At 46.0% G+C, this 19,366-nt stretch overlaps 1 long non-coding RNA gene across 1 annotated transcript; it reads left to right on the forward strand.

Annotated features, from left to right (window-relative positions):
• Positions 1-15,775: 15,775 nt before the first annotated feature.
• LOC116283113 (uncharacterized) lies at positions 15,776-17,649 on the forward strand. The gene is made up of 3 exons (XR_012079634.1): positions 15,776-15,806; positions 15,964-16,087; positions 17,365-17,649. It is a non-coding gene; the product is annotated as an uncharacterized lncRNA (long non-coding RNA).
• The last annotated feature ends 1,717 nt before the right edge of the window (positions 17,650-19,366 follow it).

Genomic DNA, 19,366 nt, shown 5'->3' on the forward strand with positions numbered 1-19,366 from the left:
GGTGAAGTAGCCCTTGATGATTAGGTCTTTCCTATCGTATGCGCCTCTTCATTTCCCTCTATTGCTCTCATCTGAATGTCAGTTATATTTTAATTGGTGTACATTGTCTGTAATGTCTGTTCATGATCCTCCAGTTTCATGAGGGGAGGGGTCTTTTCTGCTTTGCTCCTCGACGGATCTGCAGCTGCTGACTTCTAACAGTGGGCTCAAGGGAGAGATGTGCTCAAAAATGATTTGCTAAATGGGTGCTGTATATACACTGCTTTGATTATTTTTCCTCCCTTGTTATTAAATGGGAGCATCTTTTCACATGAATAAATGTGAATCTAGAAGGTCATTTTCAATGGCGCCATAGTATTCTTCAATTAGGATGGTGGTGGTGACGATGCTACCGATCTTTATTTGAGCCTCACTCTGTGCCAGGCCCTGTTGTATGGCTACACTTGTATTAAATCCTTTCATCTTCCCCAAACCCAATGGCAGACATTTGTCTTGTTCCTAATCTATAAATGTGGAAACTGAGGAACAGAAAAGTTAAGTAACCTTCCTCAGAGTCTCACAGCCAGTATCCTGTGCAACTAACCTGGATTTGAACCCAGGTATTTGACTCCAGATCCTGTGCTCTTAATCTTGATGTCACATTGCACAGAAAACTCTATTTCATTTTACCAGTGCCCTTGCTGGTGTCCATTTAAGTTGTTTCAAACTTTGGGTCATTGAAAATACTGGATTTAACTCCCAGTAACTTTGTACAAATTTCCAAGTATATTTGAAAACATTTTGCCAAATTCCCCACCAGGTTGAACATTTTTCCACTGGCCACCTTAGAATGCTGTTGCTCATATTCTTTGACCTTTTTCTAAATTTAATGGGAGAAATAGGGCCACCTGGTTTAGCAAATAAGAACATAGAATGCCCAGTTCAATTTGAATTTCAGATAAATAATGAATACACTTTTAGTATAAGCATGTGCCATGAAATATTTGAGACACATGCTACTTAGTATAAAGTATGTCCCATGTAATATTTGGGGCATACTTACACTAAGAAAATTATTCACTGCTTATCTGAAATTCCAATTTGAATTCAAATTCCAATTTAACTGGTGACCTGTGTTTATCCGGCAAGCCTCAGGAAAAAAGTACTTCATTTAATTTGTCTGCCTACCTTTTAGTAACTACTTATTACAAAACGTATTTATAAAGCAATAGCTAACTGCTGGGTACTTTGAAGATAAAAAATAGTACATAATCCCTGACATCAACTAGTGCACTATCCAGTGAGGGAGAAACACAAAGTGAAATCTAACACGAGATGGGGAGGACAGTGACAGAGATACACACAGAGGTGTCCATGAGGGACATTTAATATCAAAGGAGGAGGCAGAGAAGGAGTCTTAAAAGACTCAGCACTGTTCGTAATAGCCAAACATAGAAGCAACCTAAATGTCTATTGATACATAACTGGATAAAGAAGTTATTATATATATATATGTATATATATATAGATAGATAGATAGATATTTTATATATATATACACACACATGCACGCACATACACACACACAATGGAATACTACTCAGCTATAAAAAAGAATGAAGTAATGCCATTTGCAGCAACATGGATGGACCTGGAGAATGTCATACTAATGAGGTAAGCCAGAAAGAGAAAGACAAATACCATATGATATCATTTACATGTGGAATCTAAAAAAAAGAAAAAAAAGGACAAAAATGAATTTATTTACAAGACAGAGACAGACTCACAGACATAGAAAGCAAAATTATGGTTACCAGAGAGGAAAGGAGGTGGGGTGGGATAAATTAGGAGTTTGGGATTAGCAGATACAAACTACTATATATAAAATACATAAACAACAAGGACTTACTGCACAGGAACTGTATTCAATATCTTTTAATAGTCTATAATGAAAAAGAATATGAAAAGGAATGTATGTATGTTTAACTGAAGCACTATGTTGCACACCAGAAACGAACAACATTGTAAATCAATTATACTTCAATTAAAAAAAAAAAAAGGCTCTTAAAGGATGAATAGAATTTAGCTGCCCTAAGGGGTGGTGGAGGATTTCAGGCAGGCAGAAATGCATAATGAAAAGCAAAGCCTGGCCATGTCAATGACCACAAGCAATTGATGTTTCTGCAGCCCAAATGGAAAGCAGAGAGTGGTGAGAAATGGGCTTGGGGGTTGAGGTAGGAGCTGAATCATGGATGTGGTTCATTGTATAAACCACATTATTAAACAGAACAAGATTTGAAGCAGGACAGTGACAGGGACATCCCCTCTGTTGTCTGGATTAGCTGCCACTTGTTTCTAAGTCACAGTTCTGGTGCTAGCTCCTACAGGAACCTTTCTTGACCACCGCTTGATGGCCTAGGGGCCTCTCCACAGGGCTACTCTGGGAACAGACACTGGCCACATTATACCCTAAATGCCTGTTCACTGTCTCCCACCACGGGACTTCTTGAGGGCTGGAATCATTTCTTTAGCACCTCTGTATCCTCAGCTTTCTGTTACACATTGGTTTTCCTGAATCCTCACTATTTGCACCAGTGGTTGCTGCATCCATGATCTCCAGCTGGACCGTTGTTTTTATTCTTCTAAATCATTCCCTGCCTCCAGTGGTCTCTGATGCCCTAACCATACTGTCAGGAGCTTTGTTAGTGCTGAGAGCCTTCGGTTAATCCCACGGCCTGGAAATGAACTTCCTTTCCCATGGTCCCCCACCAGTCCTTCTGCAGTAAGATGACTTTTGCTTTAGAAAACATCCAATGAAAATGACTTTTGTTAACGACTTTCTGCAGCAAATTCTCAGGTAGCGGACAGTGTCGTTCTGCTCCCCAAAGAAAGCGCTCTTTGGGGTGTCCCATGGCCACTGAGTTTGCCTCTGTATTATCCCCTTATCTTCCTTCCAGAGGCTCCTCCTCTCTCAGACCATGAGATTTCAGACCCTCATTTGTTAGAACTTTGAACTTGCTCAGGTTTAGGTTGAGGCTACTGCTGTATCTAGGTTAACTCTCAGGGGGCAGTCTCGTCCCTCATTCTCAATTTCTTGGGGGATACTTTTCTGTCATTCTTGTATGGCAGGTATGCATTGGTCCACCTTCACGTATGCCTGGCTGCTGACCTTGCCGTGACCTTCCCCGGCAGAGATAACTCTGCTCCAGCTCCACCCACCCACAAGTCCAAGCCCTACATTGCACACAAGTGGGTCTCACTCCCAGTTGTCTGCTTGCCTCCTGGGAAACTGGATCTGGCATTCTCTCCAAGATCATGAGTGACTACGGTTTAGATACAAGAACTTTTGAATCTGAAAAGCCTAGCTTGCAATCCCAGCCCAGTGGACTTTCATTTTATTATTAATTTAACCTGCCCAAGATTTCTATGATGATCTCTTATTGGCAGACCAAAGAACAAAAAGCAAAAAAAAAAAAAACCCCAGAATTTATGGGCATAGAGAGTTTCAATAATTGTCTCAAAATCACCAAGCTAGTGAGTGGGGTACCTGGGATTCAAACTTGGATTCTGTGATTTCAAAACCCATGTTCTCCCAGCCACCTGGTCTCTAGGTAAGCACAGTGCACAAGCCCCGGGCAAGTCACTTCAGTTTTATGAGTTTCAACTTCTTCCTCTCTAAAACAGTTAATAATAGATTAATCAGAGCTACCTCTTAAGATTGTTGTACAGATTAAAGGGAATTATGTAAATTAGGTACCTAGCCCATAGCCTGACAACACTCGTGCAAGAAATATTTCCTTCCTGCCTCGCTATGTCCATCTGGGTCTCCCATTGTCCCGGCAACGGGGCGGCTCTGAGGAAGTAGCGCTGTGCCAGCCCGGCCAGCCTGGGAGGAACTGCTTTTCAGGAGCGCAGGTGGATGAAGGCTCTTTCACCCACCTATCAGGAGGATGTGGGCAGAGTCAGGACACGCACCCAGGAAACGCCTCCTCGCAGAGCAGGAAGCCTCTTGTCCAGCAGGATGACCTGGGACCTGCCCCCCTGCATCTGGGAGGCCAAGTATCCACTGACCCGTGACAGCCCAGTAGTAGGTTAATGCTAATGAGCTCAGCAACAATTTGGGGGAAATGCTCTCTCGGATGAAGCTACTTTTTGGTATTTCTTATCTCCCCACCCCATCTGAGCATGCCCACGGCCCCGCTCTGAGTTACGAGGGCATAAATCTCCATCACAAATTTATTGCCATCATTTATCAGCTCCTGTTGCTCAATGGCCAAGTAGTTAATTTTAAAATGAAGTGGGGCTGTTTTCATTAATACCCTTGCGCTAACTACCTATCAAAACACTCAAAGACAATTAATACCATGTTGCCAAAGTACTGAACCAATAAATATCTCCAATCTTGGCTTGTCTCTGGCAGATAAAAGACATCAGACTCATGCCCTGTTTTAATAATATTCTCCCATTGTCTTCCTCTCCACAGCATTGGGAACATTTACATCTGAGAACGAGATTAAATAGCCAGACCAGCCCATAACATGAATTTAAAAGGCTGTTATTTCATGACATCTAAGTGATACCTTCAGGATATAGTGGTCATGACAATATGCTTTAAAAAAAAAGGACAGAACATTTCTGAGGAAGATGTATCATCGATACCAAAGGTTTTCGGCCCCAAAGGCTTTCTGGAAAGCAAATGCCTCCCCTCAGATGTGGCTGAAGTTCAGGTTGATCTGCAGCCTGAACAGTGGGCGGGGAGTTGGAATCCACATTCTCACAGGCTCAACAGCTTTATAGAGAGAATATTCTAAATTTTTACAAGTCTGGACCCACATCAGGGATCATGGCTTGTGGACATTTAAAAAATTTTTACCGAGGCATGATTTGACATCTCATATGGAGGCAGCTGTGCGACAGTTTGTCTCACTTCGGGGGAAGCCTAGCAACCCTACCTGCCCCCCAAGTATCTCCTCCAGCCATTTTCCCCTTAACCGCTTATTTGCAGGCCTACTGTGTGCTGGGTGCTGTCTTAGGCCCCAGGGGGGTGCAGCACCGGCACCTCAGCCTGCAGGGAGCAGGTTCATGTCGCCTTTGTTATTTTCAACCTGCCAGCATCATTTACACAACAGCTCTTAGGAGGTAATAAAAAAATTGATTTCTTTGTGGAAAATAGGCCTGAAAAGAAACCCAGGTGGTACATTAAAAAAAATTTTTTATTGCTTTCCACCCTGCCTTGCTTAAATAATATGTTCACTGTGGCAAAAATTAGAAACTATAGGTAAGCAAAAAGAAATTAGCTTCCTAAATTCCCCCAGCCAGAGACCACCACATTAACCTTTGCCTCCCACACATGGACTCTCGTTTCTCTCTTATATATATCTGCCACCTTTTAAAGAAAGCTTGGTCATTCTTTGTGTAATTTCCTCTTCTCATTTAAGGCTGCAGCGTCCCACCATCACACACACAGTCAGCGTGCTCAGGTCCTACTAACATGTGGGCTCCGTTTTAAGAACATACACCAGTTTGCTTAGCTAGTCCTCCATGTTTGGCTATTGATGTTTTCTGCCCTTTAAAAATTAGAAACAACACTGCGGTTCTGTCTGTCTAGTCATCCTGGGGCACATCTCTAATTATTTCCCTGAGATAGATTCCCTGAAGTAGAATTTTTAGGTCAATTCACATGCAATTTTTTTAAGTTTTTGATATATATGGCCAACTGTCCATAAAATGGTTCCAGTTTAAGCTCCCGGGCACTGGTTTCCTCTGTCGTGTGACGATGTGAGTTATGACTGCACCTGCTCCGCCCTCTTGCCTCCCCCACTGATTGGGGTGGAAGCCTCCTTCCCCCTGCCCAGGGCTCCCTTCCCCCCAGGCTCTGCATCCTAGCCCTTCCCCAGCCTCAGCGTGTTTCCTCTATCAATCGTCCTCTCTTTCTCTGTGACCCCTTTCCGCATTAATAATGCTGTCAATTGCATATAAAAAGAAAAAAAATTCCTTGACCTCTGTTATGGGCTGAAGTGTGTCCGTCCCCCCCCCCCGCCCCCACATTCTGATGTCAAAGCCTCACCCTCCCAGTATCTTAGAATGTGACTGCATGTGGAGAGGGGGCCTTTGAAGAGGTGACTGAGTTAACACAAGGCCTTTGAGTGGACCATAGTCCAGTCTGCCTAGTGTCCTTCCGAGAAGAGGAAATTTGGATGTACAATGTGATGTGCGTGCAGAGGGAAGACCATGCAAGGACATGGTGAGAAGGCAGTCAGGAGAGAGGCCGCCAAAGAAACCAAACCCTCTGATGCCTTGATCTTGGACTTCCAGACTCTAGAACTTTGAGAAAAGAAATTTCCGTTGTTGAAGCTGCCCCCCCGCCCCACACCCCCTCCCCATCTGCGGCGTTTTGTTATGGCAGCCCCAGCAAAGCAATGCACCCTCCTTACAGAGAAACTTTCCTGCATCTGTCCTTCTAAAACCGGAAGTAACCCTCCATTCCCTTGCCCCGTCTCAGTGTGCAGCTCACTGCAGTCTGGCTACTGCCGCCACTTGAAGAGGCAGCTGCCACCAGGGTTACAAATAACCTCCACGTTACCAACCCAGCCCACGCCATGCCTGGCACAGACGGCACTGAGCTGGTGGGGCAGGAGTCGCTTGTTGCTGTTGTAATTGTTTGGGTAAGAGGTGCCAGCTCCGTCTGCCAAATCAGAGAACAGAGTAACAGATAAATCCATATGATTTCTTTACAAAATGTGTATCGCTATTTTTCAAGATATGTGTACAAGAGGCATACGCACGCAAGATAGGCTTACTTGGAAAATAGAATTAGCACGCAAGATATGGTGTGATACCTTGATCATTTCCTTCCAAGTCCTCTTTTATTTTTCTTTTTACCATGCAGAGGCTGTTTGCTTGTGATAGTCTGCAGTATCATTTTTGTAGGGTTATTTTGTATCCATCTTTCTTCCTTTTTAGGTGATGTTACCACTCTGCCTACTCCAGCTATATTCAGGTTATTTAAAAGGAATGTGTAAGTCACTGATCTCGATTCTCCTTTTGGTTTCAAAAGGAGTCAGGTGTGGGGCTGTTTCTGGTGGTGCCTTGGCCTCCATGGGGATTAAAAGTAGGTAGGTGAAGAAGCACCCTCTGGACTGTGAGCCTGCAGCGTGCCCCCCTCCCCACCCCCAGGTGTCCAGGTGCGTGACCGAGGGCTCCTCAGGAGCCGGCGATGTTGCCAAATGCCATTCACAAAGGAAAGTGAGTCAGGCAACAGCTCTTGGAGCAAGTGCCTGGCAAGGGCAAGGGCTTTGGTTGCGGAGGGGATGCTTCTGTCATTAGCCGGGTGGTTGCTTCCTCGGGAAGGAGGGACTTTAGGGTATCTTGCACAGATCCAGGGAGAAGAGGCTCTGGGCATTTGAAAGCAGATTTATGGTCTCAGCACCAAGACTCCCTGACTCGCTCCTGCAGATGCAGCTCTGATAACAGAAGAGGCGGGAATTTGGATCCTACATTGAGACGTGGGTTGTTCCTATCACAACCCCATAGGCACGTGGGGCCAGGGCAGGAGGGCGGAGTGGTAGGAGGTACAGGGTCTCTCCTAACCAATCTATCAACCAAAGAATCAGAGCCTGGAAGGAAGAGGCCGTCTAGACCCAGACGGCCCCAACCTCCTCTTCTCTGGAGGCTCCTATGTGTTCCCCACATTTCTACTTCTGCTGAGGCATCCCAGGTGGCCCCTTAGAGGCCCATCTCTCCTTTTTCCAACACATCCTGCCTGTTTCCCCAGGCTCACCCGCTTTTCCATCGTGTCTGTAGCCTGACCACAGTCTTCCCTTGGCTTCCTGCAGTTTGGCACAGCCAACAGTTCAGCAGCTTGTTTGTGGAGTACCTTTTCTCTACCCAGCACTGAGGATCCGGAAGTGTTTCCGACCCTGAGTCTAGCGATAAAGACAGATACATAAATGGAAAAATGGCAATATTAATGGGAGGTGGGTAGGAAACGCACAGGGTGCTGGGAGGTTCAGGACCCCTCAGGGCGGGCTTAGTGCCTTAGGAGAAGAGGCAGCTGAGAATTTGCTTTCTCTCTCTCCTTCTTCTAAACCCGCATAAAGAAGGAGTCACATGAGTACCCAGAGGGGAGGTGGCCACCTAGGAGCCAAGAAAAGAGGCCTCAAAAATGAAACCTGCCTTGCTGGCACCTTGATTTTTAACTTACCAGCCCCCAGAACTGGGAGAAATCATGGTATTACGTCATAGCAGCCTGAGCAGACGGACACATCTGCTGGTCTCACTTACAGGTTGAAGGGAAGTTTTCTTGTAGATTCTTTGAATTCTCCTCGCAACCATATGGCTTGTGAATAAAGACAGTTTTCTTTCTTCTTTTTAGGGTCAATGCCAAGCCATACTGCAGCCTGACACAAAAAGAAAAAGCAGTCATTGTGACCCTGTCTTTACTTAAAATGTTGATATTTTGTTTGTCCTGAATATTTTTGCATTAATATTTTACTAAAAAAATATTTGCACTAACATATTATCATGATTACTGAGTTGTTTCGGCACCTTCTTCAATTCTGCATGCTAGCAGTTGCCTCACTTGCCGCGTCGAAGCCCTGGCCCTTGGTCTGTCTACCTCAGTTGGGAGCCAGAGCACTGAGGTCAGGAGAGCAGAGTAAGGAGATGGGACGGTACCCAAGTCAGGAATCTTACACCTCCGCGCACCTGGTCTCCAGGCGTGACCTTTTCCTCCTCATCTTAGCTGACAGGGCCCCTGGGCTACAGGACTTACTGGGAAAGCACGATTGGGTGGCCGGTCCTCCCTCCCACCTCAGTCATGTGGAGCAACCTCTCTGTTGTGATGCAGGCAGGATTTTCGTTGGTTTAAGGAAAACAACAGTGGCAGGTGGCTGGCACGCGGCTCTCAATTTTGGTAGCGGCTGTCATTATCTTTATTATTTTTACATTTACAATTTGGTCAGATACACAAAAGTCAAAGCAATGAGATTTTTTTCTTCTCCCACCCCAAGCAGGGAGTCCGCCTCCGTGTTCCAGGCCAGGGTACCCTTGACTGACGGTCACTGACAGCTGCAGAGGGCCTGCCATCTCACAGTCTTCATTTGGGTGAGTAAAAAAAAAAAAAAAGGTAACTCTCTTTCATTTGTGATTCTCAGCTTCTAAGCTGTCTTTGGCAGGCAACTCAATCTAGATGCTTTTGGTAAATTCAGACCAATCAGTGATTCCTGTCAAATTTAGAATGATCGGGCCCACATCCAGCTCAAAATCATTTCCAGTGTCTCCCCTCCCCGTCTCCGGAGTTGGCTCAGTGCAAGGGGCAGAGACAGCCGCGGCTGGACAGCAGTGGGTAAAGGGGGGACACACTCCAGTCTCTCCTGCATCTTGTTCTTACGTTGCCAGAGACGCTGCGGCCCCCTCGGCCTCTCCTCTCATCACAGCCAATGCCTGAGGGCGGCTCTGTCTGGGGGCATCTCTGGCTGCTGCTAAGGCCCTGTATGAGGGATTTACAAGGAGGGCGCCTTGTCTTCTCTCACTCCTGTGGGCCCGTTCATGGGCATCTCTGCTGTGCATCCCTGGCCTCCCCAGGTGGCCTTTTGTGGACGGCATACAGACCCACGCTCCCAAAGCCCATGTCTCCATCAGGGCAGCGCAGGGTTGCCACTCGCAACCTCCCTCAGGACTTGCTTCTGTGTATTTCTCTGCCTCCCCCCCCCCATCTTTCTGAACCAACGGGGACACCAGGTGGGCAAACACTCAGCGCCACCTCTCTTTCTTCTAAAACTTTTTGCCTTTCTTTTCCTAGAGCTCGTGTATCATTTCCTCCCTGGACAAGGGAGGAAAACAGTTGGTCTCTTCAGAAAATCCGTGACACTGGCCAAGGAGAGCAGTGCTCCCTGAGCTTGATGTGTAAGAGCCAGGGCTTGGCTTCGGTCGTGGGCTCGGTTCATAGCAACCAGTTCACTTCCAGCTTCATTTACAGATAGCTCTTTTTGAGGGGGAGGGGGTGACAAACAACGAGTGGCCCCAGGGAGCAGAATGGAGCATGTGTCCTTAGTCTCTCTCTGGCATCTCTGTATGAAAGCACAAGTTATTTTTTTTAAACATTTTTTATTGACTTATAATCATTTTACAATGTGTCAAATTCCAGTGTAGAGCACAATTTTTCAGTTATACACAAACATATATATATATATATATATCCATTGTCACTTTTTTTCTCTGTGAGCTACCATAAGATCTTGTATATGTTTCCCTGTGCTATACAGTATAATCTTGTTTATCTAAGCACAGGTTATTTTATTACCTTTTGTTCAGAGGAGATAGTTGGAAAAGAACCCCTTAGCACATTGCTGGCACTTGGTCATCGTGAATGCAGGCCAATTTATGGAGACACCAGTTTGAGGTCTGCTCTCATTATTATAATAATCTAGAAATAAGGAAGCTAATTTTGCTTCTCCCATCCCAAGAAGCTAGCAGAGCCTCCGTGTACTGAATTCTCTTACCTCAGAGAGACATTACCATTTTGTATGTTTCAACGTCAAGAAACGTTTGCTAGGCACCCAGGAAAAAACCCTCCACCGAACGAATTTATTGGGAATCCAGCCTCAATAAGGCAGGAAGCTGAGGAGGTGGAGGAGGCTCAAGGGGCCTTTTGATAGAACTTGAGCAGGTGGGAGTTGGGAATGTTCTGTGACACTGGGGTCACTTGCACAGAGCCCTTCAGAGGGAGAGATGCTGCCTGTGGTGCGGAGGGGGCTGGTCTCTGTGCATCTCAGCTCCAAAGCCTTGGCCAAGTAGCCTGAGGCCCAGGCTGGCCTGGAGGTACTTCCTGAAGGGACCTCTGGGCTTGGCCAATGGATATCTTAGTAGAAGTGAGCCAGATGTACCACAGGGCAGGGGACACTTCTTGTGCTTTCTGGACCCAGCAGGCTGGGTTGTTAGACTGTGGGGGGAGGGACGGAGGAGCCTGGTGGCACCTTTCCCCCAGGCAGAGGCAGACTCAGGCACACCGTCTCTGCTCCATTTCTCTCAGCCCTTAAAATCCAATTGTCAATCTTCATATGACCTTCCTTTGTGTAACAAGGAGTTTTATCTCCCTGTGAGAACCACCCGACACACACACACACACACACACATCTTTTACAAATGAGGACTGCTGAGGCGCAGAGATGTGAGGCGAACCAGGATGTAAAAGTGTCAGAGGAGAAAGGCAGACCCAGGCATGCTGGGCCAGGTATCAGTGCATGACCTCTCAGCTCCAGACTGGACCCTGAGTCCAGGTCCTGTGTATTTCCCATCCCAGGAGACCATGAGGCTCAGGTCAGTCAAGGGGCAGCGGGCCGGAGTGTGGCTCTCTGACTTCCTCTTGCCCTGCTGTTGGCAAATACCCAGCTTTCTGTGCTGTGGTCGAGGGTTTGCCCTGACCTGACTTCTAGGGAGCTTTTGAAGGACTGATCCATTGGGAGGATCAGGACTCCTCTCGCCCTATGTGGTAGATGTGCTGGTGTGTCCTTGTGAGTGACATGTGAGTGAGCCATGCTCCCGACTCAGCCCCCCATAAACTCATGGTACTGACCATTTAGTTTCAAAGGACAAGAACTGTTTTAAAAATTTAGCACACTCAAGTGGTGCCAAAACAATTCAGATCTCTCTTTGATTATTTTGAAAGAACTTAAGGGTTATAAGGCACGTACAAATCCTAATTAGGAGCACCTTTTGGGTATAAATATCCCGTAGTGTTAGTTGCTAGCATTTCTCTTTGTCTAAATAGATTTCACACCCCTCTTAGGGATCAGATGTGAACCCTTGTGGTTCATACTTAAAGCTGGGTGACTTTTTCATCTTTCTGTGTCTTATAGTTTCTTCACTTTTTAAAGTGGGATTAATAACATCTGCCTTGCTGGGTTACGGGGAGGATTAGCGATTAAACGGGATGACCCAGTGACACAAGCCAAGCACCTACTCTTGTGCTGACTGCAGTTTCACAGCTGGACATCTAATTGACATAGGAACAGTAAGTAAGGCCCCTTTTATCAGTCACGTGTGCTTTTGTGGGAATGAGGCAAAGGCCCTGTGTGAATGCGTTTCCCAGGCTAGGAGTGAGAGCTAGCAAAGTGTGTCAGGTCGGAGAACACTTTCAAGATCTAGGTAAATGGTCTAAAATATGGCATTGGGATTTTTATGTTCATTTATTTATTTTTTATTGAAGTATATTCTCTTTACAATGTTGTGTTCGTTTCTGGTATATGGCATAGTGAGAAATTGGGATTTTTCAAGTGAGGTTTCGGGGAGGAAAATTTTGAAAACTTTTGAAACTTTTGAAAGAAAATGTGATGGGGGGGGGGTATAGCTCAGTGATAGAGTGCATTCTTAGCATGCACCAGGTCTTGGGTTCAATCCCCAGTACCCCTGTTAGAATAAATAAGTAAATAAATAAACCTAATTACTTCCCCCCAAACAAAAACAATACATAAATAAAATAAGAATTTTTTTTAAAAGAAAGAAAATTTGAAAGACAATTTATCTGAAATCAGCGGTCTGTGGGCTTCGAGGGCTGTCAGATCCCGGGTGCACTGCTGTTCCTGGTGCCTGGCTGGCTGGGTTCAAGCCCAGCGTGAGCCCTGTCAGGTGGAGTCTGAGGGGAAGAAGCAGAGGTGTCTCCAGAGCTGTCTCCAGAGCAGCGGCTTTAGTCAGGGCTGGTGACCACCAGCAAACCAGCCCCCTAAGGAATTCAGGGTGAGGACAGCAGACAGAGGACAGATGGCCAAGGAGATCTATAAGTCAAAGTGGACGAAGAATTTCCCAGGGCTCCTGGCAGGAACCCAGGCAGCCGTCCTCCAGGGGAGGTTTGGGCTCCGTCTTCCCCTCCCACCCTCAGCCACCCTTCTAGAGCTCACGACTGTAAGTGCTCACTGCAGCGTGGGTTCCCCCACAACGACGTGGGGCCAGCGTGGGCAGATGATCTGCTTTCATTGATCTGCGCTTCAGAACTAGAGAAAGGAGGTAAAGATGATTTAATGCCTATTTTCAAAGAATGAAGGATCTTTTGTGCATCTCTTGCGAGGAGCAGACACAGGAAGCGAGCTTCACCTGTTAACGGGAAGGGTTCGTGTTAGACAGGAGGGAGATTTATCAGGCAGGGAGTATGAAGACACTGGAGTGAGTTATGTTGGCTCCTTACCTGGAGCTCTTCAAAGTAAGATATACTTCCCTCTGACAGGAGCAGTCGGGGATGGCGGTGGGGGCTGGATTCCTTGCCCGAGGCATGGAAATGGACTTGCGTGACCTTTGAAGGTTGAGTCCAGCCTTCTGAATCTAGCATAAACTAAGATGGGGAAATTTATGGTTTTGACAGCCATCATGTGAATAAATCTGAGCCTCTGCTGGAGTTTAGGAGAAAGAAGATTCCGGAAGCCTACTCTGGCTTGACCACTCTATCAGTCCAGGTTCTAGCAGGAAACAGATGGCATATTCAACTCAAGATCATTTGTAAGAGGTTAATAAAGAAGCTATTTACAAAGGTCTGCGTAAGATGTAGAGAAATTACAAAGGACAGAGCGGTACCCATAGCTCTTACTGTCCCAAGCCTAAAGGCCTGAGGAGAGGGAGTGGTTATCAGAATCTAAAAGGAGAAATTAGGACCATCTTGAGAGGGGCTGTGACCTTCTGTTGAAGAATGCCACCAGCCAGTGGGGGCCTAGGGAGAGAGCCAGGGAAATAAATGCCCTGACATCACTGTCCTCTTTACCCTGAGGGCTTCTGACTGGCTGGTCCCCACTGAAAACGTGAGGTCAAGGATGAGGTCACACGGTCCACCTCCTGAGCAGAGAGCCACTTGGAGAAGGATGAAGAGCAGATCAGGAGGCGCAAGTAAAGCTGAATGATCCAACTGTTGTTGATCTCGTCATGGAACAAAGTATCTTTTGTGTACCAAGCACTGTTCTAGGCACCAGGAAGAGGGCAGTGAACCAGACTGACATTTGGAACTAATTGTGATTCAGAAATGTGCCCCACCCTTAAGCACCTGAGTGCATTTTAAAGTCACACACAGGAAGTTGTTACTATATGTAAGAAAAGTTACTGAAATGCTCGTGACTCAGTCTCCTTGTCTGTAAAATGGGAATAACAGCTGCGTCTCCTTCATAGGGTTGGGTTATATGTGAGAGTGCATGTAAAGCCCTCAGAGATGTGTGTGATGAAGTAAGGGCTCACCCAGGACGTGTTAGCTGTTCTTAATATTTTTATCACTACCGCTATTTATTCTTCTAGCCAGGCTCTTGAACTCTTCTTCATCCTTGAAGGTCTAGATTGTGCATCTCCTCCTTGTGGCTTGCTTCTCCCTTGGGCATAGCTGGTCCCAGATTACCTGGCACGTGATACCTTCCTGGTTCTCACAGGACCAAGGTGCAGTTATTCAGTTTTCATGTCTCTGCTAGACTCTGTTTCTCTGGCAGTGATCTCAGATTCATGTCCTTCTCCAGCCCCAAGTTCTGGCACAGGGAAGATACTCAATAATTCTTGGAAGGACTTTACACAATGAGATTTTGTGTGTCATGGACCAGAGTGTGGCCCAGGCCAATGTTCAGAATCAGTGATGGTGCAAGTGGAAGTGGCAGACGCGCTCAATGAAGTGATCTTGTGGCCCTAAGAATCCAGCCCCTCTGCTCCCTAGAGCTGATCGGAAGCCCCCCTCCCTGCCTGGGACTGACTTCTGTCTCAAGGGCATACATTTGCAAGGGAAGAGGATGCCCATAGTAGAGAGGAAAGAACAGAAAGACTTTTAGCTGCCTTTTAACCAGAATTATTCATCTTGTTCTTCTTAAAGGTAGAAGCTGTCTTTCTTTTCTTGTCTTCTCTTTTCTTTTCTCTTCTTTTTTCTTCTCTCTCTCTCTTTTTTTTTTTTTTTTTTTTTTGTCAGCAATAGGTAGCAAAGGAGACAGTGTTCTTTTCCATCCAGGTAGACCCTCATTTGCTTCCACTCTCACTGTCACAGAAAAAAAACCAGTGAGGGATGGAGTCGGTGGAGAACAGGGGCCATCTTTTACTTTGGCCCAGTTATTTTGGCCACAGCTCCCAGAGTCGGGGCACAAACCCAAGATGAGTTCCTTGGTCCATCCCATAACAGTGTGTGAGGCAACCTTGGCGCTGCAGCCCATCGGATCCACTTCCGAGGTCAAGAATATGCTTCTAGTTTAGAGTTGGAACATACTTATGTCACATGGATGCAATCCACAAGACTGAGACTCTGAAAAACTCTTCAGGACAAATGGCCCAGTTTCTTCAGCAAATAATTGCAAGAAAATGAAAGAGAAGGAGAAGGAATCCTATAGATTTATATATATAAGGTACATACAAACCACTTAGTGTATGGACTTTATTTGGATCCTTATTTGGCCAAATTATTAAGAAAAATCATACGACAGTTGGGAGTATTTCAACACTGGTTATTTGACGATATTAAGGAGATGTTAATATTTGGGGGTGTGAAATGGTACTGTGAATATATGTTATAAAAGCTGCTTTGTCTTTTAGAGATGGACTCTGGAATATTTATGGGTGAAATATATGATACAGGAGATTTGCTTCAAAATAATCCGGGGGTGGTCAAGAAGTGGGTGGGATATGGAGCAGGTAGGAGTTAACTGTAAGTGATGGATACTAAGTACAAGGGAATGTGTTACTCAAGTCTTTCTATTTTGTACATAATAGTATTTTTCCACAATGGAAAAAATTTTAAATGTGATAGTAGAAATAAATGTAACTTTTGTTTGTTTTACCAGGCTCCCTGTAACGAACTTGAAATCCAAACTGAATGTACCAGGTGGAAAGTGAGTATGGGATGGGCTTCTGTGTCTCAGGGATGACTAGAAGCTCATTCATTCCTCATAGGTCAAGGGAAGCCCTGTTTTCCCCTAAAGGCCAGTAAAACCTCTATACTTTAGCCATGTTTTTGTTGTTGTTGTTATGTTTTTGTTTGTTTACCAGAGAGCCAGAACTTGAAGGATTAAAACAACAACCAGCACCACTTTTCTTGGCCAACCTCCCTGCCCGATGAGAATGGAGTTCCCTGGCAGTTCACACTGTTGTGGGAAATAGGGAGCAGAGCCAGGTGGGCCTCGACTGCGGCTGGGTTCTAGTCAGCGTAGCCCGGTGCCTGACACTGGGAACTGGGCTTCCCTGCACGTGCTCACCATCCGTAGTCGTTGGCTCATCCGGGCCTCTGTCTCCACGGAGACTCAGAGAGAGGTGTAATGACTTGTTTAATACCGTATGGTGCATAGATGGTGAACGTGGGACTCACTACAAGTCCTCTCTCGTTTCAAGCCCAGGCTTCTTTCCACTGTACAATTTTGCCCTCCCAATGTCCAGGTTCCTCTCCTTAGGAGGCATCAATCCAAGGTTGCAAATAATAGTAGTTGTTATGTGGTTGATACTGTACTGGGTGCTCTATGTGCGTTAGTTCATTTAACTTCCGTAATGATCTCATGAGATAGGTACTATCCTTTTGCCCATTTTACAGACAGGAAAACTGAGGCTCCTAATATCACAGAATTAATAAAACGAGAAACTGAGATTTAAACCCAAGTTGTCTGTCCTCAGACCCTTCAACTATATTTTTAATGCTACTTCTTCCTACTTATTGGAGGCAGGTGTTACATGAAAGTTTTTTCAAAATTCACCCACATAGAGGCCTGGAAATGAAAAGGAAGAAGACATGCCATCAATGTGCTGAAAGAATGCCTTAGCTCTACATTTTGGAATCACTTGTCGTTTTTGGTGACAGCATTCACATAGCATTAACAATGGGCCAGGCCACTGCTACCTGCTTTACAAATGTTAACTCATCAGATATTCATAGCAGCCTTGTGAGGCGGTTAGGGGCCATTATTCTTCTTCCCATTTTACCAGTGGGAAAACTGAGGCACTCACCAACACCACAGAGCTAATGAAATACAGAGCCAAGATTCAACCCAGGCAGTCCTGCGTCTGCCCCCATGCCTTTGATCTCTAGACCGCCTGGTACCTACACACAGTCTGTCATAGGGTATGTCAGTGAAGGACCGGTGGTAACTGACTTTAATTCCAAGTTCTTAATTCCAAATAATTAAAGACCAAAGTGCCTGCTATTGGCCACAGTAGCAACTGAAAGGTAGTAACTGATTCTAATTTAGACTTTAAGGGACGTACTGGGGAAATTGATCTGTTCACCCAAATCAGAAACGTGTTTTGAGGACTAACTGTACCTTTTGGAAAGCTGCAGTAAGACAGACAATATTAACTTTAACGGGATAAATCACCTATAGCACTTAGCACATAAAAGAGGTCAATACACAGTAGCTATTAACATCCTTATTAATCTCTCTGATCTGCCCACTTCTCTTCCAGGCCACCACGGGCGCCACAGGCCAGGGGTCCATCCTCTCTCTGGTTGCTGCAGTAGTGTTCTCGCTGGCCTCCTCCACTCAGCCCATTCGGCACACTGCACATCCCTCCCTCCTCTCCTCAAACTAATCTGCAGTGGTGCGCTCTGGTCTTCCCTGAGGGAGGATTGTCCTTCCTGGTCCTGTTGAACCACGTGATGCACTCTGGCTGATGAAATGTGAGTGCAAGTGGCGTCAGTTCCAGACGGAATTGTTCAAAGCCAGTGTGGGTCTCACCATGCTCCTTTCCCCTATGCTGACATATCCAGCAATGGTCCAGATGATAGCTGCTTTTTGCCCTGGGTCCTAGAGTGAGGAGATTCTGTATGGAAGCCCCAGGTAATCCTTAACAGGCATGCAAAATAAAATGTGAATCTTCATTGTTTATTGTAAGCTGCTGCTGCTTTTGGACCCATTTGTGTCACAGCATAGATCTAGCCTTGTCTGACAGATACATGTTTTATGATGCTCTGAGCAGGTATGACAAAAGTCCCTAATATGCCAGCAAGGCCCTGCAATATCTTGACCTAAATGTGAAGCTTCATCTGATACCATATTTCCTTTTCTTTTCTCCTCTTCCTCCAAACGGGACTTCTTTAAGCGGCTCTTAGGGCTACCACAGGCTCTTTGTACCTGCTGCTCCTTCTGCCCAGAACATTCTGCCCCCTCCTCATCCCCTTTGCCCCTTTGTTAATTCTGTCTTACCAGTCTCAGTTGCTTTATAGCACTTGTCACAACTACATGCTGACCTTTGCTGCTGTTTGAATTAATGCTTATTTTTGCCCACTAGGCTGTACACTTCCTAAGAAGAGCTGCCTAGTCTTTACTTACTTACTATTCCCAGCCCCTGGCATAGTCTCTGATACATAATAGGTACTCAAAAACTATTTATTGAATAAATAATTGAGTCAATCTACTGTAGTGATTATAGGATGGAAGTTGGAGCCAGACTTCTTGGGTTCGAACCCTACCTGGCCATTTTTTTTCTTATATGACCTTAGGTAAGTCATTAAGTCTCTCTCTGCCTCAATTTCCTCATTTGTAAAAGGGGGATTGGCAATCATACAGATCTCACAGGGTGCTTGTGAGGAGCAAATGGATTAAGGTATGTGTTTATTTACTTACTGTCTCTGGTCTCCAAGGCCACCCTTCTATATGCTGTTCTGTGGGGCTGGTAGTTTTCTCACGACATTTTCCAGACTCGATTGCCAGATGGCTCTGGTTAGATCTAGCCAATGAGAGAGGCTGGCAGGAGGCTAGGAGTAGGAGGGGAGGGAGAGAAGGGGCGTCCGTCTGGTCTCAGGTCCTGCCCACGACTGGTCAGCCGCAGAGCATGATGCACCCACAGCCTCCAGCTCCCTGCAACTCTCCCAGCACTGGTCCTGCCTTGTCTGCTCAGAAGTACTGTTGGCTGTGTTGGCTGTGTCTTCCTCGGTGGTCCTGGCACCAGCTGCCATCCTCCCCAAGCACTCCCCTCCACCAGCCTCTCAGAGGTCTGAGTCTGAGCTATGTGGTGCCCCCCACCCTCACAGTGACCCTTGTCAGTAAAGATCCAAATACCAGCTGTGTGGGGTCCTCCTTGGAGCTCCCAGGTTCTGGATACTTTTGTTTCCCCAACTCAGGGTGGTGACTCTTCTGCTGGAAGGCCTACTGGACACTTTTCCTGGTTCCTGACTGGACCCTAGCCTGATACAACACCCGAAGCACTGGGAACAGCATCAGGCACACAGTAAGCGCTACGTGAGTGTGAAGGTTTGCATTTGTTGAAGTAGGTAAAAAAGCGAACACTGCCCATCAGAACTCTGTGAGGGGCACTATCTACGTGTCTGACATCCATCAAGGATAACACAAACTTCACGGTGCAGAAAGATGGCTGTCTTCAGGGGAAACGCCGACCCACACCCGTAACGGTCACTGGAACACCCCAACCCGGGCGTAGTTCAAAGCAAATGATGACACAGCTTCCA

This window comes from Vicugna pacos, chromosome 13 (assembly GCF_048564905.1).
Source record: "Vicugna pacos chromosome 13, VicPac4, whole genome shotgun sequence".
Lineage (NCBI taxonomy): Eukaryota > Metazoa > Chordata > Mammalia > Artiodactyla > Camelidae > Vicugna > Vicugna pacos.